This window comes from Ictidomys tridecemlineatus, chromosome 12 (genome assembly GCF_052094955.1).
Source record: "Ictidomys tridecemlineatus isolate mIctTri1 chromosome 12, mIctTri1.hap1, whole genome shotgun sequence".
NCBI classification, from domain to species: Eukaryota; Metazoa; Chordata; class Mammalia; order Rodentia; family Sciuridae; genus Ictidomys; species Ictidomys tridecemlineatus.
In genome coordinates, this window is record NC_135488.1 from 88,152,035 (window position 1) to 88,175,187 (window position 23,153).

Here is a 23,153-nt window from a genome sequence, read left to right on the forward strand (position 1 = left end):
AAGTCACTGATTTGGGGAACACAAAATTGTAGCTTATGTTGAGGACCTGGAGCTGCCCTATAGATTTGGTTCTGGAATTGGGGACGGTTTGGCCACCTTGACTATCATGGAGTTAACCTGATTATAGATTCCATCTTCATTCATTTGTTCAATCAACAATCATCGAGAGCTTACTATGTCTAACCTAGTCCTGGGCTGTGTTGGGGCAGGGATGTGATACAGCAATTAACAAGATCCCTCAAAAGCATTCCCAGCATGGTCTTACAACCTGGAAGGGAAACAGACATTAAGCAAAGAGTTTCAAAGCAATGGGTTCATTTCAATTGTGGTAAGATCTACAGATGATCAATATAAAGCGCTCTGAGGCCATATTAACAGAAAGAATTTGATCTTCTCTGGGGGATCAGGAAAGGTTGTCAATACATATCCTAACAACACCCATCCCTTCTTGTCCCCTGCTAAACCTGCCATCACACATGCCATTATATTTTTATTTTAACACTTTGTGTGTGTGGGTGGGGTGGGGTACTAGGATTAAACTTGGAAACACTTAACCACTGAGATACATCCCCAGTACATTAATTTTTTATTTGAGGCAGGATCTTGATTAATTGCTGAGGCTGGCCTTGAACTTGCAATCCTCCTGCCTCCCGAGTTTCTGGGATTACAGGCATGTGCCACTGAGGCCAGCCTATGTTTCTAGCTGATGGACTGTCCCTAAACATTCCATCATACTCCCCCTAAACAATCCCATCACAGACTCTACTGCAGACCTTGATTATAGACCCCATTTCACTGCCCGCTCCTCCCTCCCTTAACCGTTAACAAATCCTTCAACCGTTCTTTCCCATCTCCTCCACGATGCTTGTTGCAAATTCCACTGCTCACCTCTTCAGGGTATCTCATCAAACTCTCCAACAATGCTACTCTTACTCATCTTGTCATTCCTGAGGCCTCCTGCTGACAGCTACCTGACAGCTAATATATTCTTAAAAATATTTGGCAAACCAGTGTCCAGATTATTCAATAGAGCCAGGGTCACAGTTCCTAGACTGAAAAGGTTACCTTTCTTCCTTCAGCAAACAGCCACCGTGGAAGTGGCTTACCTTTGGATGCTCCCTTGCCCCCACCCAGCCCCATCATCCCAGACAGCTCCTCAGAAGGTAGGTGGTGCTTGAGCACAGGTCTTAGTCCTGGGCTTTGACTTGCTCTAAGTCATACCCATTCTGGGATCTGCGGTCACCCTTCTACCTCCTCCTTGGAATGTACCAGGCTCTTGATCATAGTCCTGCCAACCAGGCTCTTAGTCAAGTCATCAATTTCCCCTTTTCTCCTCTGAAGGGCCAGGCGTACCAGAAGAGAATGTCCCAGTGCTGGAAGAAACAGACCTAAGGGAATCAGCTAGTTTGACGTCCTCTGTTCCCTCTTGGTTCCCTACCCACTTCTATTCATCTAGCTTTTGTTTTGGGAATATATATCCACAGCCATCTTACTTAGTAGGCAAGAGCTGGAAGGAAACACAAGACCCAGTCTAACTCCCTCATGTACCGAGTCGAGAAACTGAGGTCCAGAGAGCACATGTCATCCGCCCATGCGGCACCCCAGGTCAGGGCAGAGCCAGATCTCCTAAGAGCACTCCATGAAGTGTTCCTCTAGAGGCCACCCTTTATGCAGTCTCTTTGTTCACATGAGCCAAGAAACGCTCCTTCCATTAGGAAGGCACGTCCAATGCGAACCACTCCTGAGATTGCATTTCAAAGATTGATAGACATGGCTTTTGCATTATCTGCTGTTTCGGATTAGCTATGCTGCGGCTTCATTCTTTAGGGCTGATATTGGGGGTGAGAGGGATGGGGAGTGGGGGGTGGAGAGTCAATTCTGAGTCCCTCTCGGAGGCCCCGAGCTCCAGCCTGTGAGATGGGGCTCGAGAAGGACAGGGCGATCCAGCCTATATTTTCCGTCCGTCAGGAGATTTCATTGTTTAAACAAACATTTCAGCGAAGCCATCCAGCTGGGCAGTGATTTATGGCTCTGGCTACAGTTTTTCCCCAACAAAGATAAACAATCCTGCAACTCTTGGGACTGGGACTCCTGGTTCTAATAACTTGGAGTTGGCGGGGCCACGCCAGCCATCGCCTGGTCTGGGGTTTGGTCAGGATCTGTTCGCACTGGTCCTGTGGCTGAGCCGCAAACCTTGGGGGACCATGTTGTGTTTGGAAGATGGAACTGTTGCCTCTGGGGCAGGGGAGAGTGGCTGGAAGGAGAGAAATAGCTCAGGGTTGGGGCTTCAAACCCACTCCCTCTTCTGGAAGGGCAGCCATATTTGGCATTCCTCCTGGCAGATATTGGGTATTTTTGGTTCTTCTGTTTTTCTTTCTTTTGGTAACACTACATCAGTTTCCTTCTCTGGAGCTGTGCCAGCTTGTCCACTGTGCCTGGTGTGATGGTAGACTCCCCTCCACCCTTGGCTCCCCTCATGGATGTGAGCTCAGGCCTACCCAGTAATACATTCTTGTGGTCATCAATTTGACCAAGGTGTTTGGGGGCAACTAACCCAATGCAAAACAGCTAAGGGCAGCAAGGCCTTTGCAGGGGCTGCTGAGAGAAAGGCTCATTCTCTTTCCCTTGGGACTTGAATAGGGGATGATGTGAGAGAATAATTGACCACTAGAGCTGTTACCGCCATCTTGCTTCCAAGGGAGAGAGCCTTCCTGAACTGATATACAGGAAGTGAGGCTGAGGACTAGAGAGAAAAACAAGCTCTGGGTGACAACACTGGTGTACCTGAATCTACCCCAATACTCTTTTTATTTAAAGATTGGGTATTCTTTCTTTCTTTTAAGAGAGAGAGAGAGAGAGAGAGAGAATTTTAATATTTTATTTTTTAGTTCTTGGCGGACACAACATCTTTGTTGGTATGTGGTGCTGAGGATCGAACCCAGGCCGCACGCATGCCAGGCGGGCGCGCTACCGCTTGAGCCACATCCCAGCCCCCAGATTGGGTATTCTTTCACTTGTGACTGAGAAAGGGTAAACCACTAGCTGCTATCTGACACTGTGGGAGAGATCAACTAGGGCAGGCAGCTCCAGCCCCCCATCTAGATGCCATGATTTAGCAAGAGAACAGCAGCTGCCTGCTAGTCTCCAGCTGGCCAAATGAGTCCATGTCATCTAGGCAGAACTGTGGGTCTTAACTGTCATTGCTCTTGAGGGACTTTGGATGGAAGCAGGCATAGGTTGAATGTGGAGAGAGCATGGAGGTGGTCTTGGGAGATATCTTGGACTCACTCACAGGACAGGCGGTGAGAACAGGCTTCTATTCATTCATACCTCAAGAAGTGTGAGGTTTCTGAAGCATAGTTTAAGGTTCAAGTGTCGTAAAAGGAAAAGGCTGATATGTAAAAATAAAACATAAAATGCCTTAAATAAAGTCAAAAGACAAGGACAAGCGGGGAAAACATTTGCTGTACAAATGACAAAGGGTTGGTGTCCTAAATATATGAAGAGTTATAGTGAAGAAAGAAAAAAAGGACATCTGATTGAAAAATGGAAAAAAAAATGAAAATAATTAGATTAAAAAAAAAAAAGTTCTAGAAATATAGGTCCAAGCACGAGCTGGAGAGTTCTAGCAGACCTGAGATTTAAGAAGAAAAAAAAATTCTATAAGGCTCTGTTTGTTAAGCAAGTTCCTTTGCATTTTGTTTAGGTAGGATAAGCTTACTATAAAACAATACTGCACAAGAAATATAAAGCCAGCTACGTATGCAATTTAAAATGTCTTAGTAAGCCATCCTTTAAAAAGTAAAAAGATGAAATTAATTTTAGTAGTATTTTTATTGAAACCCGTATATCCAAAATGGTATCATATTAACATGGGACCTTATTATTAAGATTATTAAAGAGATTCTTTTTTTCATGCAAAAAAAAAAAAGAAAAATGGGCAAAGTGTGTGAGTAGACATTTCACAGGAAAAAAAATTACAAATGTTATTAAACATATGAAAAGATAATAATGATAATTAACATTTATGTGGAGCTTTATCTTTATTTTCACATTTAATTTTTATAATAACTCTGTGAGGAATGTTATCATTATGATGTCATTTTACGGATGAGAAATTAAAAACAGAAATTAAATAAATTGGCCAAAGTCACTCAGCTAATAAGTGGCTGGGTTAGGATATGGACCTAGACAATCGGGGACCAGTTTGACTTCTTATCCAGTTCTGTTTAACCTTACCTACATTACCTTCTATAGTTATTTTTATTTTTGAAGTACTAGGGAGTGAACCCAGGGGTGCTCCACCTTGGAGCCACATCCACAGTTCTTTATAGTTTTTATTTTGAGACAAAGTCTCACTAAGTTGCCCGGGTTGGCCTTGATTTTGCAGTTCTCCTACCTCAGCCTCCTGAATAGCTGGAATTATAGGCCTGGGTAACTGTGGTTGGTCTTTACCTATTTTAAAAGAAATTCAAATTAAAACCGCACTAACACATCATCCTTTATAAGTTAGATTAACAAAGATCCAAATGTTTGGTGGAAGGTTGGTAAAACTCTGGAGGAAAACAGTCCTCTCACATATTGCTGGTGGAAGTATGAATTGGAACACTATTTTGGAGGACAACTTGACAATGTCATAAAAAATTTAAATACACATTTGCCTTGATCTAGAAATTCCATGTCTAGCATTTTTCTAAAAAATATAATGGGAAGTAAACAGAGATTTTTTTTTACAGTTTGTAACATCAAACCGTATCCATCCATAGGGGCCTTGGTGTGTGGATTTAGGAGGATATTGCTGATGAGAAGAATGAGGCTGCTTGTATGTGTGTCCAGGAATAAGCTCTAAGATATGTCAGTCATTAAGAGGAAAAGGCAAGGAGGAGAATAGGGTATAGAGCATGTTCTACATGTGCATGTTCATGTATGCTGGCAAGGAGACAGTACCTGACTCTGGGGAAGAGAGCAGGATGCCAGGGGTAAGGGTGAGAGGAAGCAAGGTTTTCATTGCATATGCTTTGCTATTGTTGAAAAGCATTTAAAAAATATTTTCAAGTATCTCCTTTAAAATTTTTTAAAAAAATGTACAATAATGCAGTGCTAATTATGCTAATAATTATAGCGGAACAACCACCACAAAGTAATATGTAATTGTCATTTTTCATCCAAGGTCCATCTTGCCATTCCATTTGTCCCACCCTGGGAAAAAGAAGCCAGTTGTGTTGTAGGATTGTTCACAGTACTGAGGGGTTGAGGATCCGGGCCTGGGGCTTCAGTTGGCTTTACGAGGGAAGAAGAATCCTACCAGTTATCATTATTTATAATAGAAACACTTGACCTCTTTTGCCTCTTCTAGAAAAAGGGAGATGAAAGAGAAACTGAAAGGCCAGAGTGGCAGAAGCCCAGAAACCAAAGAGGGTTCCTTCTGTTTTTGTGATGGGGAATGAACCCAAGGTCTTGAGCATATAAACATGTCCTTTGCTACTGAGCTATACCCCAGTCCCATTGTTGTTATTATTATTAGTACTGAGGATTAAACCCAGGAGTGTTTTACCACTGGGCTTCATCCCCAGACCTTTTTATTTTTAATTTTGAGATAGGGGCTCACTAAGTTGCTTAAGAAGATCTTGCTTAACTGCTGAGACTGGCCTTGAACTTGTGTTGTTCCTTCCTCAGCCTCTCTAGTCACTGGGATTACAGGTGTGTGACACTATACCTGGCCCCACTGTTATTTTTAAAAGACGTTTTATATATTAGCATTTTCTTCCACCCTTTAATCAAGTATTTATTTATTTATTATTATTATTTTAGTGCTAGGATTGAACCCAAGCCTCATAGATACAAAGTACACACTGTACCCCAACCCCCTTTCTTTCCCTTAAAAACAACAACAACAAAAAACAAACCCTAAAGTTCCTTTTGAAGCATTCTAATCTGTTTCAGGCAAACACAGGAAAAAAGATGGTGTCCATGCTGGGCTAGAGTGATGTGGCCAGCGAGGGGAAGGAGTTGGGAGCCCAGCATGAGCTACTCTTTGTCACTCCTCAGGGATCTTGCTTTTGGTACTCTTCACCAGGTGTTGTTCTCTCTGAGGATCTCCAGGTGATGTGTGGAGGCTCTGAACAAACTCTAAGAAATTGGAACAGGATGGGAGACAGAGGGGAAGAGACTTTAGAATAGAACTTGGAAACTTAGGGTACCCTAGAAAAAGGGAGGCGGAAGAGGAACTGAAAGGCCAGAATGGCAGAAGCCCAGAAACCAAAAGGTAGGATAAAAACAAGGTAGGAGAATTTGTTTTATAAACAACATGGCAAAGAATACCTTTGTGGATTTCTTGGTGCACTTGTCCAATTCTCTAGAAAAAGATTTTTGAAGTTGAATAGCTAGGCCAAGGTTATCCATATCTTATTTTTTTTTTGAGACAGGGTCTTGCTATGTTGTATGGGCTTGCCTTGAACTCCGGGGCTCTAGGGATCTTCCTGCCTCAGCCTCCTGAGTAGTGGAGACTCCAGGTGTGCACCCAAACACATCATCAGATTGCACTCCATTGAGATTTTATCAATCTCACCTGGCAGTGCGAGAGGTTTCCTCTTCTCTTACACGTTTGCTGGTTATTTTAGAAAGATTTTGAGGCAGAGGGATGGAAATTCGTGGGATCTTATATCTCACATTCTTATTCTTATTAAGAGGTGAGATTCTGCCAAAGTTCACATCAAGGGCTACTTGGTAAGAATGAGCTCAAGGACAGTTGAGAAAATCAAGGTGACAGGGCTTGGGGCCACTACTGTAGGAACAGGTGAGATCTGATGATGATTGGTCAAATTGTGATATCTTAGCCAGGTGTGGGTGGCACATGCTTGTAATGCCAGTGACTTGGGAGGCTGAGATAGGATTGCAAGTTTGAGGCTAGCCTGGGCAACTTAGTGAGACCCTGCCTCAAAATAAAAAATAAAAGGGTGGGGGTATAGCTTAGGGGTAGAGCACCCCAGGTTCAATCCCCAGTACCACATACACACACACACACATGCACATGCACACACACACGTGCACATGCATACACACACACACACAATTGCAGTGTTGTTAATTGCTTTGGTCTGTAGGACCACCTCCTTTTCTCTGCAGCACTTTTGGGGTGGGTGTGTGTTGGGGACTGAACTCAGGGGCACTTGGCCAGTGAGCCACATCCATACCTATTTTGTATTTTATTTAGAGACAGAGTCACTGAATTACTTAGGGCCTCGCTTTTGCTTAGGCTGGCTTTGAACTTGCAGTCCTCCTGCCTCATCCTCCTGAGCCACTGGGATTACAGGCGTGCACCACCCTGGCTGCTCTGAGGCTTTTTAAATGAGGAATTCCACTTTCAGATGAAGAAAAGAGAATGGGATGGACGGTTCAATTTAACTCTAGGAACGTTAATTTTCGCGCCTGTTATATGCCAATTACAAGGCATGTAAACATGGGTAAGAGCCTGTTCCTAAGGGGCTTCTGTCCAACAACAGGTATAGACCCACTAGTGATAATCATAGACCTACTAGTACTAATCACAGTACATAGAAGAGAGAGAAGAGGTTATGGATGTGATCTGAGGAAAGAGGAAGCACCTGGGTGAGTTCCATCGGGAGAGGCTTGGCCAAAAGGCTAAGTCCAAGGCCAGGTCTTAAGGGTGGGTGGGAAGGACTTGTGTGCCTATTTGCTCACCAAGTGAGGTGGGATATGAGAAGCCCTAAGTGGATGCCTGCCATCCAGCGAGGCTGTCTGTGTTGGAACTAGGTCTATTTAACCCTCATTCAGCTTCGGGGGGACCACTGGGGTTTGAGCTGCTTCACAGTAGATGTGTATGGGCTGATGATGGTGCTGGGGCCTGAAGGCCCAGTTTCTTTTTGTTGATGGTTCAGGTGACCTGGACATTGTGGGACTGGGTAGGGGTAACTTGGATAGGATAAGGCAAAGTCCAGTCCCATGTTGCTGCTGTCAAAGGAGGAGCCGCTCGGGTAGGTCCACCAGGAAAATCAGCCACTGCTGTCCTGGCTGGTGCCTGGAGTCTGGGTGCCAGTTGGGTCCCTCACCAAGGACCCTGGCTGCACATTTTCATCCCATCTCCATGAGCTCTTCATTTCAGGGCTGAGGCCTGGACTGACCAGTTTCTCTGCTCCTATCATTCATTTTCCCCTCCCTCTTGCCTCCCCTCATCATTTAAGTGGACTCCTCACTGTTTATTTTTAGGGATATGGAAGAAGGGTGGAAAGAAACCCTACTCTCTCTCAAGATGTTTTTTTCTAAATATTTCAATCTTTTCCAGACATCAAAGCTCGTCTTTCCCTTTTTCTCCCTATCCCATCCCTCCCTGGAGGCAGAGAGCATCCAACAGTCTGGCGGCTGGATAGGAGTTGGGGGTGGGGTGGGAAGACAGAAGGGAGGGAAGAAATGGGTCATTATCTCAAAAATGTTTTCTCTTGCATTTTAGTTGTTGGCTTTGAGATCACTGCCCACCTGGCAGCTGAACATGTAACTTGCATGCAACATGATAAATGAGAATTGCTTGGGGTCCTGTCTTGCAACTAGGATATCGAGAGTGTCATGCAGGTTAGGATCAGTCTCTGCAGACCAGCATGGCATGGATTCCTCTAAATCCTTCAGTTTCCCCAAGGAACAGGGGGCAGCAGACTCAGGTTCGAGAACTCCCTGCCCTATGGTTACACAGACCGACTTAGCACCTTGAGCCTCTGGTCGCTTGGTTTTCCCTGCACTGTCTGTCCACTTTGGGGGGAGGGATGAATCTTGGGGGAGTTTGTGTTATAAAGAGTGGGACCAGGTGTTCAGGAGGATTGCAGGAATGGGATGTAATGTGAGCCTCTTTTTCAGGCTCCTCTTTGTTCAGGTGACATCTTGGGGTGTTCAATTTTGTTGGCTTTTGCAGTGCACCAACTTAGGTTCCTTCTCTTGGGGCTGCCCATGGGATGGGCTACCCAGGTGGGCTGTAGGCAGGAGACAAGAGTGTGAGCAGCAACTGGGAGAGGAGTTCACAGGACACAAGAGGACCTCTGAGGCAAGGGGTGAGGAGTGAGAACAGAGTTGCCCAAATCTGCCAAGCAGAGAGGAGGCCCGATGAAAGTCACAGAGTCTGATAATCTTCCATCTTCAGAACTTTTCATTTGAAGCATGAAATTGAATCAGGTGTTTAAAGATCCTGGAGAAACAAACGAACAAATAGAAGAGCAGAGAAGGGAATCTGTGGGCAGGTGTGGCATCTGTATTGTTATTACAGTGAAGACAGACATTGAAACTGGCTTGAGATAGGGTTTGAAATTCTGCTATGTTGCCATGGGTAAACAGGCCCTGGGGGGAAAATTGCTTTTCATTTCCTGAGATAGGAAGGGTAGGAACAGGGTCGGGGAGGAAGTGGTCATGAATTTCTGAAGACAGCAGTATCTGCATCCTCCTTAGCCAGGGAGATGTCAGGTTGTAACTAGATGGCAAATATTTCACCACAAAGAGAATCTGTCAGAGAGAGGGCACATCCTGGGTCAGGGGCCCCATGTGTCTGGTGCCGATGCTGTCGGGTCAGCCACCTGGCTTTCTTGAGCTCCTACTGTGTGCTCAGCTGGTACTATCCTGTCATACATTCCAGGACATTCCCTTGTATTCTACATGAATACATCCTTGGAAAATGACCCAGTTATCTATTATACAGCTAACCACCACAAAACTTCATGACTTACCAATTTATTATCATTTTTTATGGTTTTGAGGGTTGATTGAGCTCTGCCAGGTGGTTCTCACTAGGGATCTCTCCTCTGGTTGCACTCAGATGTCAGATGGTCTACAGTCATTTGTAGGCTTTGTTATAATTTAGATCTGAAATGTCCCTCAAGTGCTCATGTGTTGAAAGATTGGTCCCTAATGCAGCAATATTCAGAGGCTGAGCTTTTGGGAAGTGATAGGATCATCCTTGGATTAATACCTTGATGCATTCATGATTTAAATGGACTCTTGGGAAGTAATGGAAGCTATAGGAGCTGGGCCGTACTTGGAGGGAGTGGGTCCTTGAGGGCATGCCTTTGGGGACCATATCTTGTCCCTAGTCCTTTCCTTCCTCTCTCTCTCTCTCTCTCTCTCTCTCTCTCTCTCTCTCTGCTTTCCGGCTTCCATGAGGTGAGTAGCTCTGCTCCAACACCCACTCTGCCATTGTTACTGCTGTTGACCGGTGATGAGTCCTTGCTTCCCCAGTGTTGAAGAATAACACCAGAGAAGCACGCTGAGGCAAGGTCAGAGCAGAAATTATAAGTTTATTAAAGGACAGCAGAAAAGACTTCTCCCGGAGGAAGAAGGGGACCCAAGAGGTGGTTGTTTCCTTTTTTTATAGTTCTTTCAGTGATGGAATGTAGGTGGGAAGCCCAGGGGTGGGACACAGGTGGGCCAAAGAAGTAATCTGGGCAGGAAGGACTTCATTAACACTTCTTTGGGATGGACTTTGGGCCTAGCACTTTTCTCAGGACTTCATTAACATTCCATGAGTTGTCTCTCAGCATGGCCTCCATTTTAGATCTTACTCGATATTAGACCCGATTTACCTAACTACACTGACTACCTAATTTTAAATCTGGCTTCATTCCCCCCTCTAATTTTGGGAACTCCTTACTGCTGTAAGGAAAGGGGGTGAAGATCCTTCTGGCTTCTTCATGCTGAAAGGGGACTATGTGGGGCAAGCAGTTTGGAGTCCCCTTTAAAAATCAGGTCTATCGAGTGGTCCATGATAGAAGTCCAATTGAGAAGTAATAGGCTGGAGGGCCATTTGAGTGATGGGTGGTCTATAAGAGAAATAAGAATTCATTAGTACTGGAACCAGATTTATGCAGCAATAAATGCCACAGCACAGGAATATGCCAATGAGTATGATGACAAAGACAAAGACTAACAATGTTTTCCACCAGGAAATACCAGAGAACCAGGAGCTAAGATATTGTTTTCATGACAAAGTTGGTGAGGACATGGCTTTTATCTGAGCATGTAAATCTTTAAGGATATTTGTCACATTGCCAGAATTGTCAGGGATGTAAACACAACATTTAACTTTAATTTTAAAACTTTATCTTAAACATCCAGCAAATCAATTTCAACAGCCTTATATTAAGAGTACTGGGCTTTGATGTCTATCTCTCTATCCTGTAGGTGATAACTCATTATCTTAAATTAACCCAGGTTGTGTGTTCTTAAAGCAGTACCTTTGCAAAACATTAACAGGCAATCTTTAGACCATTTATAAGAAAACTACAAAATAAAATTAACAAGAGTAAAAACATATTTAGTTTATGTAATAGCTACCTTGAATTTTGGTAGAGTTATACATTATAATCCCCTGTTTGAGATCCTAGTAATCGTGACAAAAACCAACTTTTGGACACAACTTTAAATGTACTGAAATCTGGCCTACTTCTTTCATAGTCACTTTCACATGTAGTGAGATGGGACACAGAATCTTATCTCAGGTAAGGCGGGGTTCTTCATAAGTCTTAAGTACTATAGTTCTGAAGCTGATCTTTGCTTTTTAGACATCATTTTATAAAGTCTACATAAATTGTTGTTCAAGTTCACATGAATATTAGCTAACACAATATAATATCACACCTAAAACATGAATTAAAGAAAAGCTGAAAGCTTTTAACCTTTTGTAGAAAAGTAGCAAAGTACTTTTGTGTTTTGCAATAAAACCTTTACACAGATTAGGCTCTCATTAACTTAAAAATACATTTAAATTGTATCTTAGTGTAAAAAGTAACATAGAACTACATTTCTTATTGATAACAAGTTCAGTTATAGAACACAAATGATATAAATAAATCTCCAACATGTTTTTCTTTTAAGCCTAAAATTACCATACAACTTTAGAACACCAGATTGATATAATGATCTTTGTAAAGCTTCTACCTTACAGACTTGTATACCTGGAAGATATGAGCACATTAATAGCACCACAATTATATTGATGTTTTTATATTAATCAAGTTTAGCTTTTTAAAAAGAAATAACATAGCACAATTCTTTAAAACAACAGTACTTGTTTAACCAGCTGTTTAAATGTGATCTGAATTTGGGGAGGGGTGGAGAGATGGGGGAAGCAGCTCCACAGTCTTCTCTGGACAATTCCTCCCTACTAGTTCATAGCCAGACTCCTGGCCTGTCCTCAAGGCACAGGGCATGCCTTCTTCCAGGGTAGGAAATGACCCAGCCCAGTCTCTAACTGGGGCACAAAGAAGCACCACCCGTTTACAGACAATGCCCAGTTTCCTTCAGGGGTATCATTCTACTGAGATAAATATGCACATTAACTTTAATATTATTATTTTGGTACTGGGGTTTAGCAGCCCAGAGGCACTCAACCACTGACCCACATTCCTATCTCCCCCTTTTATATATATATTTTATTTTGAGACAGGGTCTCACTAAATTTCTTAGGGCCTTGCTAAGTTGCTGAGTTTGGTTTTGGACTCACAATCCTTCTGCCTCAGACTCCCAAGCAGCTGGGATTATAGGTGTGCCCCACTGCGTCCAGTCACAACAGTCTTTCGATTGAACTCATTAACAGGACCTCTTTTCCATCAGAGGCAGCGAACCCATTTCCACCTTTGTGAGTCCAAGAGGACTCAGGAGGATGCTGCTTCCTGGGGAGCCAGTTTCAGTATTTCTCTAGAAAGTGACACTTGCAAATGGCCCATCCGAGGCCCAATGAGCCTTGGCTGGTGCTGGTCAGTTGTCTGCTTGCTTTTGATTTGATTCCTTGATCTTCCAGTGTTGCCCTTCAAGGACTGTGTTCCCCAGGCTCCTTGACCTTTGGCTTCCAGGTGAGTTTAACCAGTGGGGCATGGGCAGGTACTGGTAGAGGACTAGACTAGAAGGTGACAGTCAGTGTATTCCTTTCTCTCAGCTTCCTATGGTATCTTTGGCAGAAGCTGGTTCTCTTCATGGCTCCAGCTCACATCACATGGGCCTTTCTGTGGTTGTGCTTTCCACTGGATGGTCCTGACTTCTTGGCTTTCCCATCACTGTGTAACTCTTCTATTAAATTCCTTCTGTTGGTCCCACCCAAAATATATAAGAATTGTAGTTGCTCTGGCGCTGAGGATTGAACCCAGGGGTATTCAACCATTGAGCCACATCCCCAGTCTTTTTTTGTATTTTATTTAGAGACAGGGTCTTGCTAAGTTGTTTAGGGCTTTGCTAAGTTGCTGAGGCTGGCTTTGAATTTGTGATCCTCTTGTCTTCTGAGACACTGGGATTATAGGCGTGCTCCACCATGCCCAGCTGCTTTGCGTTCTTGTCAGCACTTGGTATTGCTGATAATTTTTAGTTTATCCACTCTAATAGGTACATGTGATTTTAATTTACAAGTCTCTAATGCCCCAAGATATTGAACATCTTTTAAAATGTTTTTATTTGCTGTTCATATATCCTGTGTAAAAGTCCTGTAGAAAGATTTAAAAATATTTTCTCTCATGCTGCATCTAGTGTTTTCATTCTATTAACAGCATCTTTCACAGAGTAAAGGCCATTAATGTTAATGAAGGAAAATTAATAAATTCCCTCCTGTTGGAAGGGTCTAGACTGATGTTATGGGTCATTCTACCTTTTAGGTATCCAGAAGCCCTGGAGATCAGGAAAGCTCCTGTGACACAGTTTTTCCAAGAATGGAGGCACAGTTCTAACTCCAGAGTGGATTCCACAGTCTCAGCTCCAGAGGATCCAGGGGTATTTACAGCAGCAATCATATCCTAGAGCATAGAGCAGACTGCAAAGGCAGCCTGGCCTGCTCCCACCAAGCCCATGTCACTAGCTCCTCAGACCAACTTACTAGGGAGGAAGAAGAGTTCAGGGGTGGAGGGTGGTGTGGCTGGTGTGCCCACAGGGTGGGGTGAGGGTGCACTAGTGACTGCTTAATCTTTTTTTTAGCTGTAGATGGATACAATATCTTAATTTTATTTATTTATTTTTATGTGGTGCTGAGGCTCGAACCCAGGGCCTCACATGTGCTAGGCAAGCGCTCTGCCACTGAGCCACAACCCTGGCCCCTGACTATTTACTCTTACGGGGCCCTTTCATGTGGTGTCTACTTTCACTACTTACACCCCAGTCAAAGGCTGTGATTAAGAGTGGGTGTGTGGTTTAGGGAAAGTATAAATGTGTGTGTGTGAGGCTTAGGGGCTAATAAGGATGTAGAAGATGTGGGGCTTATCAGCCTACACACATGAATATGGGTTAGTTTCCTCTGTGAGGATGTGGGTCTTGTGTGGATGAACTTATGCCAGGCCCCCAAGATTACTTGGTCTCCCAGACAAAATCTTCTGGAGTCAAGAGCGTGACATGGGTCCAGAATGGAGTGGGTGTTAGCTGAGCCTAAGAATAGGACACGTGGGAGATGAATCCAGGTCAGGGGCTGTGGGGACCCTCACCCTCCTTCGTTGGATGCCCACCTACCTCCATCTATGTTTACTACTATAGGCTGCTCCTTCCGTTGGGGCACAGAGCAGAAGCTGGTGATATGTCACTTACCATGTGACCATCAGGGGGGCTTTTCAGGCTCTGCCAGACTGTGCTCTTCACTTTGGAAAAGTTGATCCTGTAGTTCTTCATCAGCAGCAAGTAGAAGGTGGAGCAAAGAAAGAAGGCAAAGGGTAAGAATCAGGAACACTTGACAGAACTCGTGTGTGTGTGTGTGTGTGTGTGTGTGTGTGTGTGTGTGAGAGAGAGAGAGAGAGAGAGAGAGAGAGAGAGAGAGAGAGAGAGAGAGAGAGAGAGACTGACTTATCCCATGTGATGGCCTTCTGCCAGAGAGAAAGAGCTATTGCTCACTCTCCCGCCCTTCTACCTCCTCCCAGGTCCCTCTCTGTTTGGAAGCACAGCCTGGTTTTGAGCTTTTGCTTTTTTGTCTCACCTTCCGGTCACCAAGAAGGAAAAAGAAAAAGAGCAGATATGTTTATCCTCCAGCTTCTCTCTCCTGCAGGCTCACTGTGGGGACAGTATAGTCTTGCCGGCCCTGGTGATTGGGGCTGGGGTTAAGGCTGGGCCACGCATTCAGTTCTCCTCTCCTCCCGCCGGCTGGGTACCTGTGTTCTGGTAATACCTCTGCTTCCATGAGCCCCCACCTCTGTCCTGGTCCTGGTAACCTTTCTAGTCTTTCTAGGTTTGAGGTTCTGCTTTGCCCTCTCTGGTCACTGCCTGATGCCCAGATCCCCAGATCTAGCCTTCAGTTGCATTCTGGGATCTGAAGACAGATGTTCCTGTGTCTGTGTGCCTGCCTGGATGTCAGAAAACCCCTCTGGAATTGCCCATTGCTGGGATCCACCTGCTGGCAGAGACGCCCTGTTACCAAATGCTAGATGATCTGCTCCGCCCCTCCCCAGTGCTGATCGTCGCTGAGCTGCCACCTGTTGTCCGTTTCCACACCCTTGTACACTGCACTGTGCCTATCATCCTGGATGGCTGCCCGGCAGCTGCAGCGGAGGCCGTCCTGCCAGCACCTTCCCCGGCTTGATGGGTGGTCTTGTCTGGCTCCTGGCCCTCCCAGCCTGCCTCATCTGTTGCACTTCCTGGGCCACATCTGGTTGAATACAGAGCGGGGTTACCCTGGAGGGGTTCATGGCACTCACTCCCAGAGAGATGGTCATATTCCCTCAGGACCATGAGGGAGGGCTAGGACCGGAATTCAATCATGAACTACCATAAAGCTAATGTTTACTAAGGACTTATGGTGTGGCACGCTCAATGATTTACCAGTATTACTTTATTTGTACTTCATAATTCCTCTCTAAGGTAAGTAGTATGATGTCTCCTTTTCACAGATGCAGAAACCAAGGATATCTAAGTGAATCTGTGTAGGGTCCCCCTGCACCCCAGTTATGGAGCTAGGATTCAGATCTGGGGTGCTTGACTTCAGAGCTCAAACTCATAACCTCTTGACCAAAGTAACTCCTCAGTGACCTCTGTTCAGGGGCCTGACAGCATCCTCTATTGTCTCCAATGTCTTCTTCCTGGTCTGAGAGAATCTGACTACAGGAGAAGGCCATGGTCAAGGCTTTGGATAGTTCCTGCTTGCTTTAGAGAAGGCTGAGATAACTCACTTCAGGTCACATTCATGAGGGTTTCCCAGAGCCACCCATCTCCTTGTCCTCTCCAGACGTACCCAGGCTCTTCTTCCCTTCTGTTCATTTCCTTGGGGTCAGAGATAGTCACCCAGTTAAACAGAGTGCGAAATGGGGCTTGTGTGTATGTATGACCGAATCATTCATTGATGAGTCTATCTTCTTGGGAGCCTCAGAGACTGTATGAATGGAAAAGAGAAAGGAAAAGGTACCTTGGGGGTGGCAGTAATCATGGAGGGGATGATGGAGGTTTTCTAGGATGAAGCCATGATGCAGATCACCTTGGCATGGCTCTTTCCCAGAGAAGCCCTGGGGGAAGAAGGGGAAGAGTAGTGAGAGCTGGGTTGGGGGGCACTTCAGTTTCCAACGGAATGATTTTATACTATGGATCCGTGATGATGGGAGAGAGATGGTTTGGATGGTGGTTGGATGGGGCTGGAGGCTAGCAAGAAGTCCACTGAGCCTATTCACTATTTCATATTGAATCTGTGCTTTGAGATTTCTGCATCTTGCTTATTATTGGAAAAACAAGTTCTTGAGAAAGATATGGACGAGAATCTTCTTTTCTCCTACCAGCTCTCAATCACTGTTGAGTTTGGGATAAATGGCTCAGAAATGAGAGGGACATGTATTTTAAAATTCTAAAAGAAATCCAGCATGTGGGCTGTACCCAACTTAGTCAGACTCATCTTAAGTCCTTAGTCAATACATGTAGCTCTGCCCCTGGGCCTCTCTCCTCTGCAAGGTTCCTCCTGGCTGGCCTCTGTAGGACTGGAACATCAGGAACATCCCTCTTCTTCCCATGTCCATTTTTGTTTGGGAGCATGGACTAGATAAGAGCTTCTTGTTTTCAGTCCTGCTTCTTGGGCATCAAGAAGGACAAGGAAAAAAGAGAAGATATTTTTAACCTTCAGGATATTAAAACCCAAGAGAGCAGAAGGGAGTAGGACAAGAAATGGAGGGACATCCTTGTCCAGCAGTGGAGGCAGTGGTGGCACAAGGCAATGTGTGACCAAGTACTTTTCTTCATAAGATACGGATTGGAGATAATTGCCTACTGTGTCTTTGGATGGCTTTGGACCAGGGTGGAAGAACTGTGTTTGCACTGGGCTCAGCCATATGCCTCGACCCTCCCTTGGCAGCAAAAATCTACTAGAGTTTGCAAGCTCTGAGGTGATCAGGAAACAGGAATATAGCTGTGAGTGGGTCAGGCTTTGTGGAGTTCTAAGGTTAGTCTTGGGGTCCTATCATGGCTCCAAGTGCCCAAAGTGTCATTTTCTGATAGTTAAAGAATTTGAAGGGGGATTCTGCCTTTGGTCTTGTCAAGGAGGAAAGTCTTTCAAAGACCAAGGTGAGAAAGAGACTGTGTAGTGAGCGTCCCTATCCCAGTGCCATGAGGGCTGGTGGAGCCCAGGCATGACCTCAGTTACACACATGCACCCCACATGGTGGACCATGTGTGCTGCTGCCTGGGCTCTGCAGGATTGGAGGCCCTCCCTCCATGCGTGGAAGAGTGTGGATCTGCTGACTTGGCAATACAGGATGGGGGCTGGGCCACATCTGGAGGGGAGGGGGAAGGAGCCCCCAGTGGCTGGGCTGTGGAGGAGCTTGCCAGCCCTGCAGCCCTGCAGCCCTGAGCTCCCCCTTTCCTCCCCCCAACCACAAGAGCAGTGTAATTCTCCTCACGTTAAAAGTAAACATCTGGCAGCATCTGCAAGTGCCCAAAATAAACTAAGAACTAATAGGAGGCATTTGTGACCACAGTGGGTCCTGCATGAAGAAAGAAAGGGTGGTTCACTGTGTAGGAGCCAAAGGGGCTACTTGGCTCAACTCATTCGTTTATTGATTGATGATTAGTTAATCGACCAATGTACAAGCTCCTAGAATACCCTGCTGATGCAATTTGCCATGGTCCCAGGGCAGCAGGGACATCACATTGACTTTGTGGGGCCAGATAGTGTACCAGGAGCTGAGAATGATGGTCCTTCCTGGGGTGTCAAGGAGGATCCAATATCCAAGGACCCAAGAACAATGGGAAATCTGTGTGGCAAAGCCACCAGGATCACTGCGAGGAGAAGTGTTGTTTTATAGAAATGAAGGTTGTCTGGACTTCCTCATGAGAGATCAGAAGCAGATGCCAGCGTGGAAGCAGGTAGGATTCCTCGGTGGTCGTTGTGCAAAAGGTACTCCCAGGGACAAGAAAGGAGGGAGACTGAGAGAGCCGAGGCAGCAGAAGAGGGGGCCACTTCTTTTGTGTACGTGTGGGTGGTGCTGGGATCAAAACCAGGGCCTTGAGTGTGCCAGACAAGCACTCTACCACTGAGCTACACCCCCAGCCCAAGGCAGTCACATCTACACATCAGTCTTCTGAAGCTGGTCACTGGGGCTGAGCAGGGCGACAGTGTTGGAAGACATGGTGACGAACACATTGAATGCTGAGGTCTGATTGACAACAATCTGGAAGCAGAGCCTGGGACTAGCTGGCACCATCTGACAACTGTAAAGGGGCTTAAGGATGAAATTGGGCACATTTGAACAGCATCAAATCCATTCCTCACAGCCACACTAAATGTAAGCGACAGACAGAGAAACAAATTAATACCAAAAATGTTGCCAGCTTTCATGTTTCTGGCAGGACAAATGCTTCCAACTAGGGACAGATTCACAAGCCTTCACAATTCTGAGGGCTACCATGCTTCATCACTCTCATCAGGCAGGCTGCAGTGGTGCAGGGCTCGCTGCAAAGGAGGGAGCAGAGGAACACCGACAAGGTTTTACTTCCTGGGTGCCGGGAAATCAGGCAGCCGGCTAGGACTTTAGAAATGGCCTTTACCCTAGAGCCACAAACTGGCCGCCGGCTTGGTGAATCCAACTTGTAGGCATGTTCTGTTTGGTCCACAAATGTCCTTTTTTTTTTTTTTTTTGAATTTTTATTAGTAGCCCCAAATCTACAATGAGGAGAGTTAGAAAAAGCTCCAATTCCCCTTCACTAGAGCTCATGCTTGGGTTCCCCAGGTGGCCTCCGGAACTACTGATTCCTTCTGCTGCCCCATGAACTGAGGTCATGCCTGGGATCCACTAGCCCTCATGGCACTGGGATAGGGACTCTCACTACAGAGTCCCTTTCTCACTTTGCTTTTTTTTTTTTTTTTTTTTTTTAAATGTTTTAGAGAATTAGCGGGAATAACTTTCTGGAAGTCCAACTGAAATGAAGGTTGTATAACAAAGTCAAGTTTGGTTCCACTTTAGGTAAAAAGATGGAATCACTCCTTTAATACATTGAAACTATGCTCTAAGTAAAACCGTTTTTATTAACCAAACATCACAACGTGCATGAACATTTTTGAAAAATGAAGAAAAAAATATGAATTAGTTTGTCATCCTTGCAGAAGTATCTGTTCTGCGTATTTCCTTCCAGTCTTTTCCACTTTCATTTTTACATGCTGCGATTTGCATCCCGCTTTTTGCATTTAACCCCACAATTCTACATTTTCTCATATTGTATGATCCTCATGTTTTGTGATTCTAAATAATGTTGCAAGGGACATCTATGCGTATTTTAATCTCTCCACATCTTGAATTATTTGCCCAGAATGTATTTTCAGAAGCAGTGTGAGGGCTACGGAAAGACTTGAGCTTGAAAGAGTTAATCTGCAAGTTCCTAACCCAAAAGTGCCCTGTAGAAATCTCTTCATCTCAGCAAATTGTTGGAGAGGCTATAGGAAAAAAAAAAAAAAAAAAAAAAAAGGTCATTTCAACATATGTGATAGGATTGTGGGTAATTTAAAAAAAATCTTCAGCATGTGAAGTCCATTCCAGGAATAGCACTATCTTGAGACCCAAGTCAAATAGTATTAAATATGCTAAGCAGAGATCTATGTTTGAAGAAGAAACGTACTTGCTCTTAACAGCAAAATGCTGCATAGCTCTACCGTGGAGTCAGAAGACTCTACATAGCATCAAAGACCTGTTAAAAAAATACAGGAGGCCACGATACAAGACAAACTGTCTTCCTCAATTACAACAGCTCTGCGCCTTAAGTATAGTCGTCATTTCTTAGAATAATGGCTGCCTTTAAATTTTTTATTGATGGCAGAAAAAAAATGACTAAACAAGACCAGAGCATTTAAAGGTAATTTATATCCTATATACAGCCTGGAGAGTGGTGTAAACAAGGTGGATGTCATAAAATGAAATCTGATACAGATAACCTCACTACTACCTTCTGCATAAGTTCAGATGAATTCAGGGCCTTAAATCTCCAAGCAGTGGAAAGCAAAGCCTACTGTCTATTTTATTTTTATTTTGCTTCCTGTCTCCTCACCAATCTCTTAGGGCCAATAAAGAAGATCAATATCATGGACAGGCAGTACAAAACGAGGGCCTTTTCTTGACATCTGCACCTTGGTACCTGGCGCCAAGTAACAGAAGGCACCAGGGGTCTCTGGGAATCTGGGAAATGGCCCACCACCGGTTTTTTTTTTTTTTTCCTGTGACTCCAGGCAAGTCGACAGAACCTCTAAGGGCAGGATTATGAAGCACTTGAGCCAACTCCGCCTCCGGTGGAAGGCAGGCAGCCTGTCTTGCTAAGAAGAAATCATGCCTCCCTAATCTACTAGAGCTCTTTGAAGGGTCAAATAAGTGTATGGATAAGGGGGTAACAGTAGACACAATCTATTTACACTCTCAAGAATCCTCGGAAAGCTCCACACCAAAGCCTGTTAAGGAAGCTGAGTCACCATGGGAATGGGGAGAATGTCTGGTGACAAATAGGGAACCGGCTGAGAGATAAGAAGGTAAAGAGTGAGGATAAACAAATCTTTCCCTGGAGGAAAAAATGTTCACAGCAGGGCTTCTGCTGCAGGCGTTGATGCTTCTGGACCACCAGGCTCACTGATCCTTACTGATTGGAGATATGACTGTCAAACCCTTTTGCCTTCATAAGTCATGGGTGGAAATCAGCCTCATGGCCATTTAGTCATAGCTTATATATTGCCTTGTTGAGTTTGTCCATCTTTGTAACAACTCTAGTGACATTGTGAGCTCCTGAGGGGCAGGGGGCACATCTGATATTTTAGAATTTCTTATACCAAATAGTATCCAAGATTTCTTAGAATAATGGCTGCCTTTAAATTTTTTTATTGATGGCAGGAAAAAAAAATGACTGAACAAGACCAGAGCATTTAAAGGTAATTTATACCCTATATACAGCCTGGAGAGTGGTGTCCTCTTGTACAGGTCTCCATCAGTGTTCTCATTCTAGGGCCTGGTAATGGCTGCCACCTCTTCCCTTGGTTAGAGACGGTGAGCCCCAGGGGGCAGCACTGTTCCATACGTTCCCCTGTGTGTGCGACGACATTTGTCACTACTCATTGTGCTGCTGCAACCCTGGATAAGAGAGAGTGTGGGGGTGTCTTGTCACTGCATCTCAGGAGAGACATTCAGGAGCTGGGATGAAGGCAGAGGTGGGCAGGTGAGTGGATACAGGTGCATGGGGCAGGAGAACAAGGGACCGTGATCCAGAAGAAAGGTGGATAAAAGGGCTTTGAATGGAATAGGGTGGGAGAATGAATCCCTCCTTCCCAGCCCCAACACAGCCGCCAGGGAGTCTCTGGCGCAAGAGAGGTAATTTTAGGAAGGATGGTCCCCGTCCTTCACATAAGTTGCCCTGATATTACGCTCTCTCCATTTGGGTAGCAGGTAACAGGGAGTAGCAGCTGTGTCACAGAGAGGTGAATAAGGAAAATAAAAGTCCTGCACAGTGGACCTCAAAGTGATCTTTCAGGGTCAGGTTCTTTGGGGACACTCTCATGCTTAGGGAATAACCGAAAGCAAGGTGAATCTGGTCTCCTTCAATTGCCTTGGAATCCCTCCCGGGCAGCGGCAGGTGTGAGTGATATCACTGATAGTGCACTGACACTGATCTTCAGGGGTGTTGGGTGGAGGGGAGGGAACACAGGCTTCTGGATGCAATCGCCTAGGCTTGGGTCTTGGCTCTTCGCCTCTCTGGACCACCACCCATCTCACAGTTGCCATGAAGATTGAATGAGAAAGTGTACATAGAGCAGCCAGGCCTGGCTGGCAGCCAGGAGCAGCAAAGCCCCCTTTTCTAGCAAATGGAGTGAGTCTCCTCCAAGTCTCCTTTCCTGGTAATAGGAGCAGAAGGCAACCAAGTCTTACAAGCTCCAGGCTCCAGAAGCCACGGAGTGAAAGCAAGAAGCCGTTGTCATGGATGGGGGACGGGTGGGCACATTATCCTGAGGTCTCCTAATCCCATTTTCTGCTTTCATGTTAATCCTCTTCCTCCTTCTGTCTGCTACACACTCAACTCCCAGGGCACTGACCCGGAGATCTGGGCCACACCTCCTCTTGTCAAAGGCAGTGCTCCCTGTTGGTGGTGGGGGACAGATGGGGGTGGGGACAGTCCGTCTGTGCTTTGGTCCTCCCCAGCTGACTGGGCTGTTCTTCCAGGCCAGATCATGGATGAACATCGAGCACTCAGCCCACTAATAATGACACAATGACAGTGTCAGCCAGTATTGCTGAGAACTTACCCGTTGCTGACACTGGCTAAGACCTTTATGTACATAATTTCATCCCATTCCCATAATGCTCCTGTGGAGCAGATATGATCAATTAAGATTTGCAGATAAGGCAACAGAGGCTCAGGGAAGTTGTCACAGCCAGGTAACACTGAGAAAAAAAGCAGAGTTGTTCAGGATTCCTGCCCAGCTTGGCCCGGCTCCAGAGCCTTATGGGGAACCACTAGACAACACTGCCCCTCTGTGCCCCTTCCTCTTTCTCCAACTCTGGAAAGGACCTGTCCTTCCCACCAATGCCCCTGGCTTCTCTCCTCTGGCACGTGTCTCCTAAACCTTCCCTCAAGTGAATATATTTCTCCCATTCATATACCTGGGCGTCACTGCCTTTCAGTGGAGTTGAATCAGCATAGGCTTGTAGAGGAGGTGGAAGGGGTATGGTTCTGGCTTCCTCAGGAAAGGGAACAAGATGCACCTA

The 23,153-nt window shown here is 45.2% G+C and overlaps 1 long non-coding RNA gene across 4 annotated transcripts in view; it reads left to right on the top strand.

The window, feature by feature from the left end:
- Positions 1-15,739, top strand: part of LOC120884955 (uncharacterized) — a 31,314-nt gene extending 15,575 nt beyond the window's left edge. For 2 of the 4 annotated variants that reach the window (XR_013429022.1, XR_013429023.1), the window contains 3 exons: positions 12,791-12,842; positions 13,632-13,746; positions 14,497-15,739. This is a non-coding gene — a long non-coding RNA (uncharacterized LOC120884955). The remainder of the gene's footprint in view (positions 1-12,790; positions 12,843-13,631; positions 13,747-14,496) is intronic. The other 2 variants (XR_005727416.2, XR_013429024.1) reach the window with 2 other exon arrangements.
- The last annotated feature ends 7,414 nt before the right edge of the window (positions 15,740-23,153 follow it).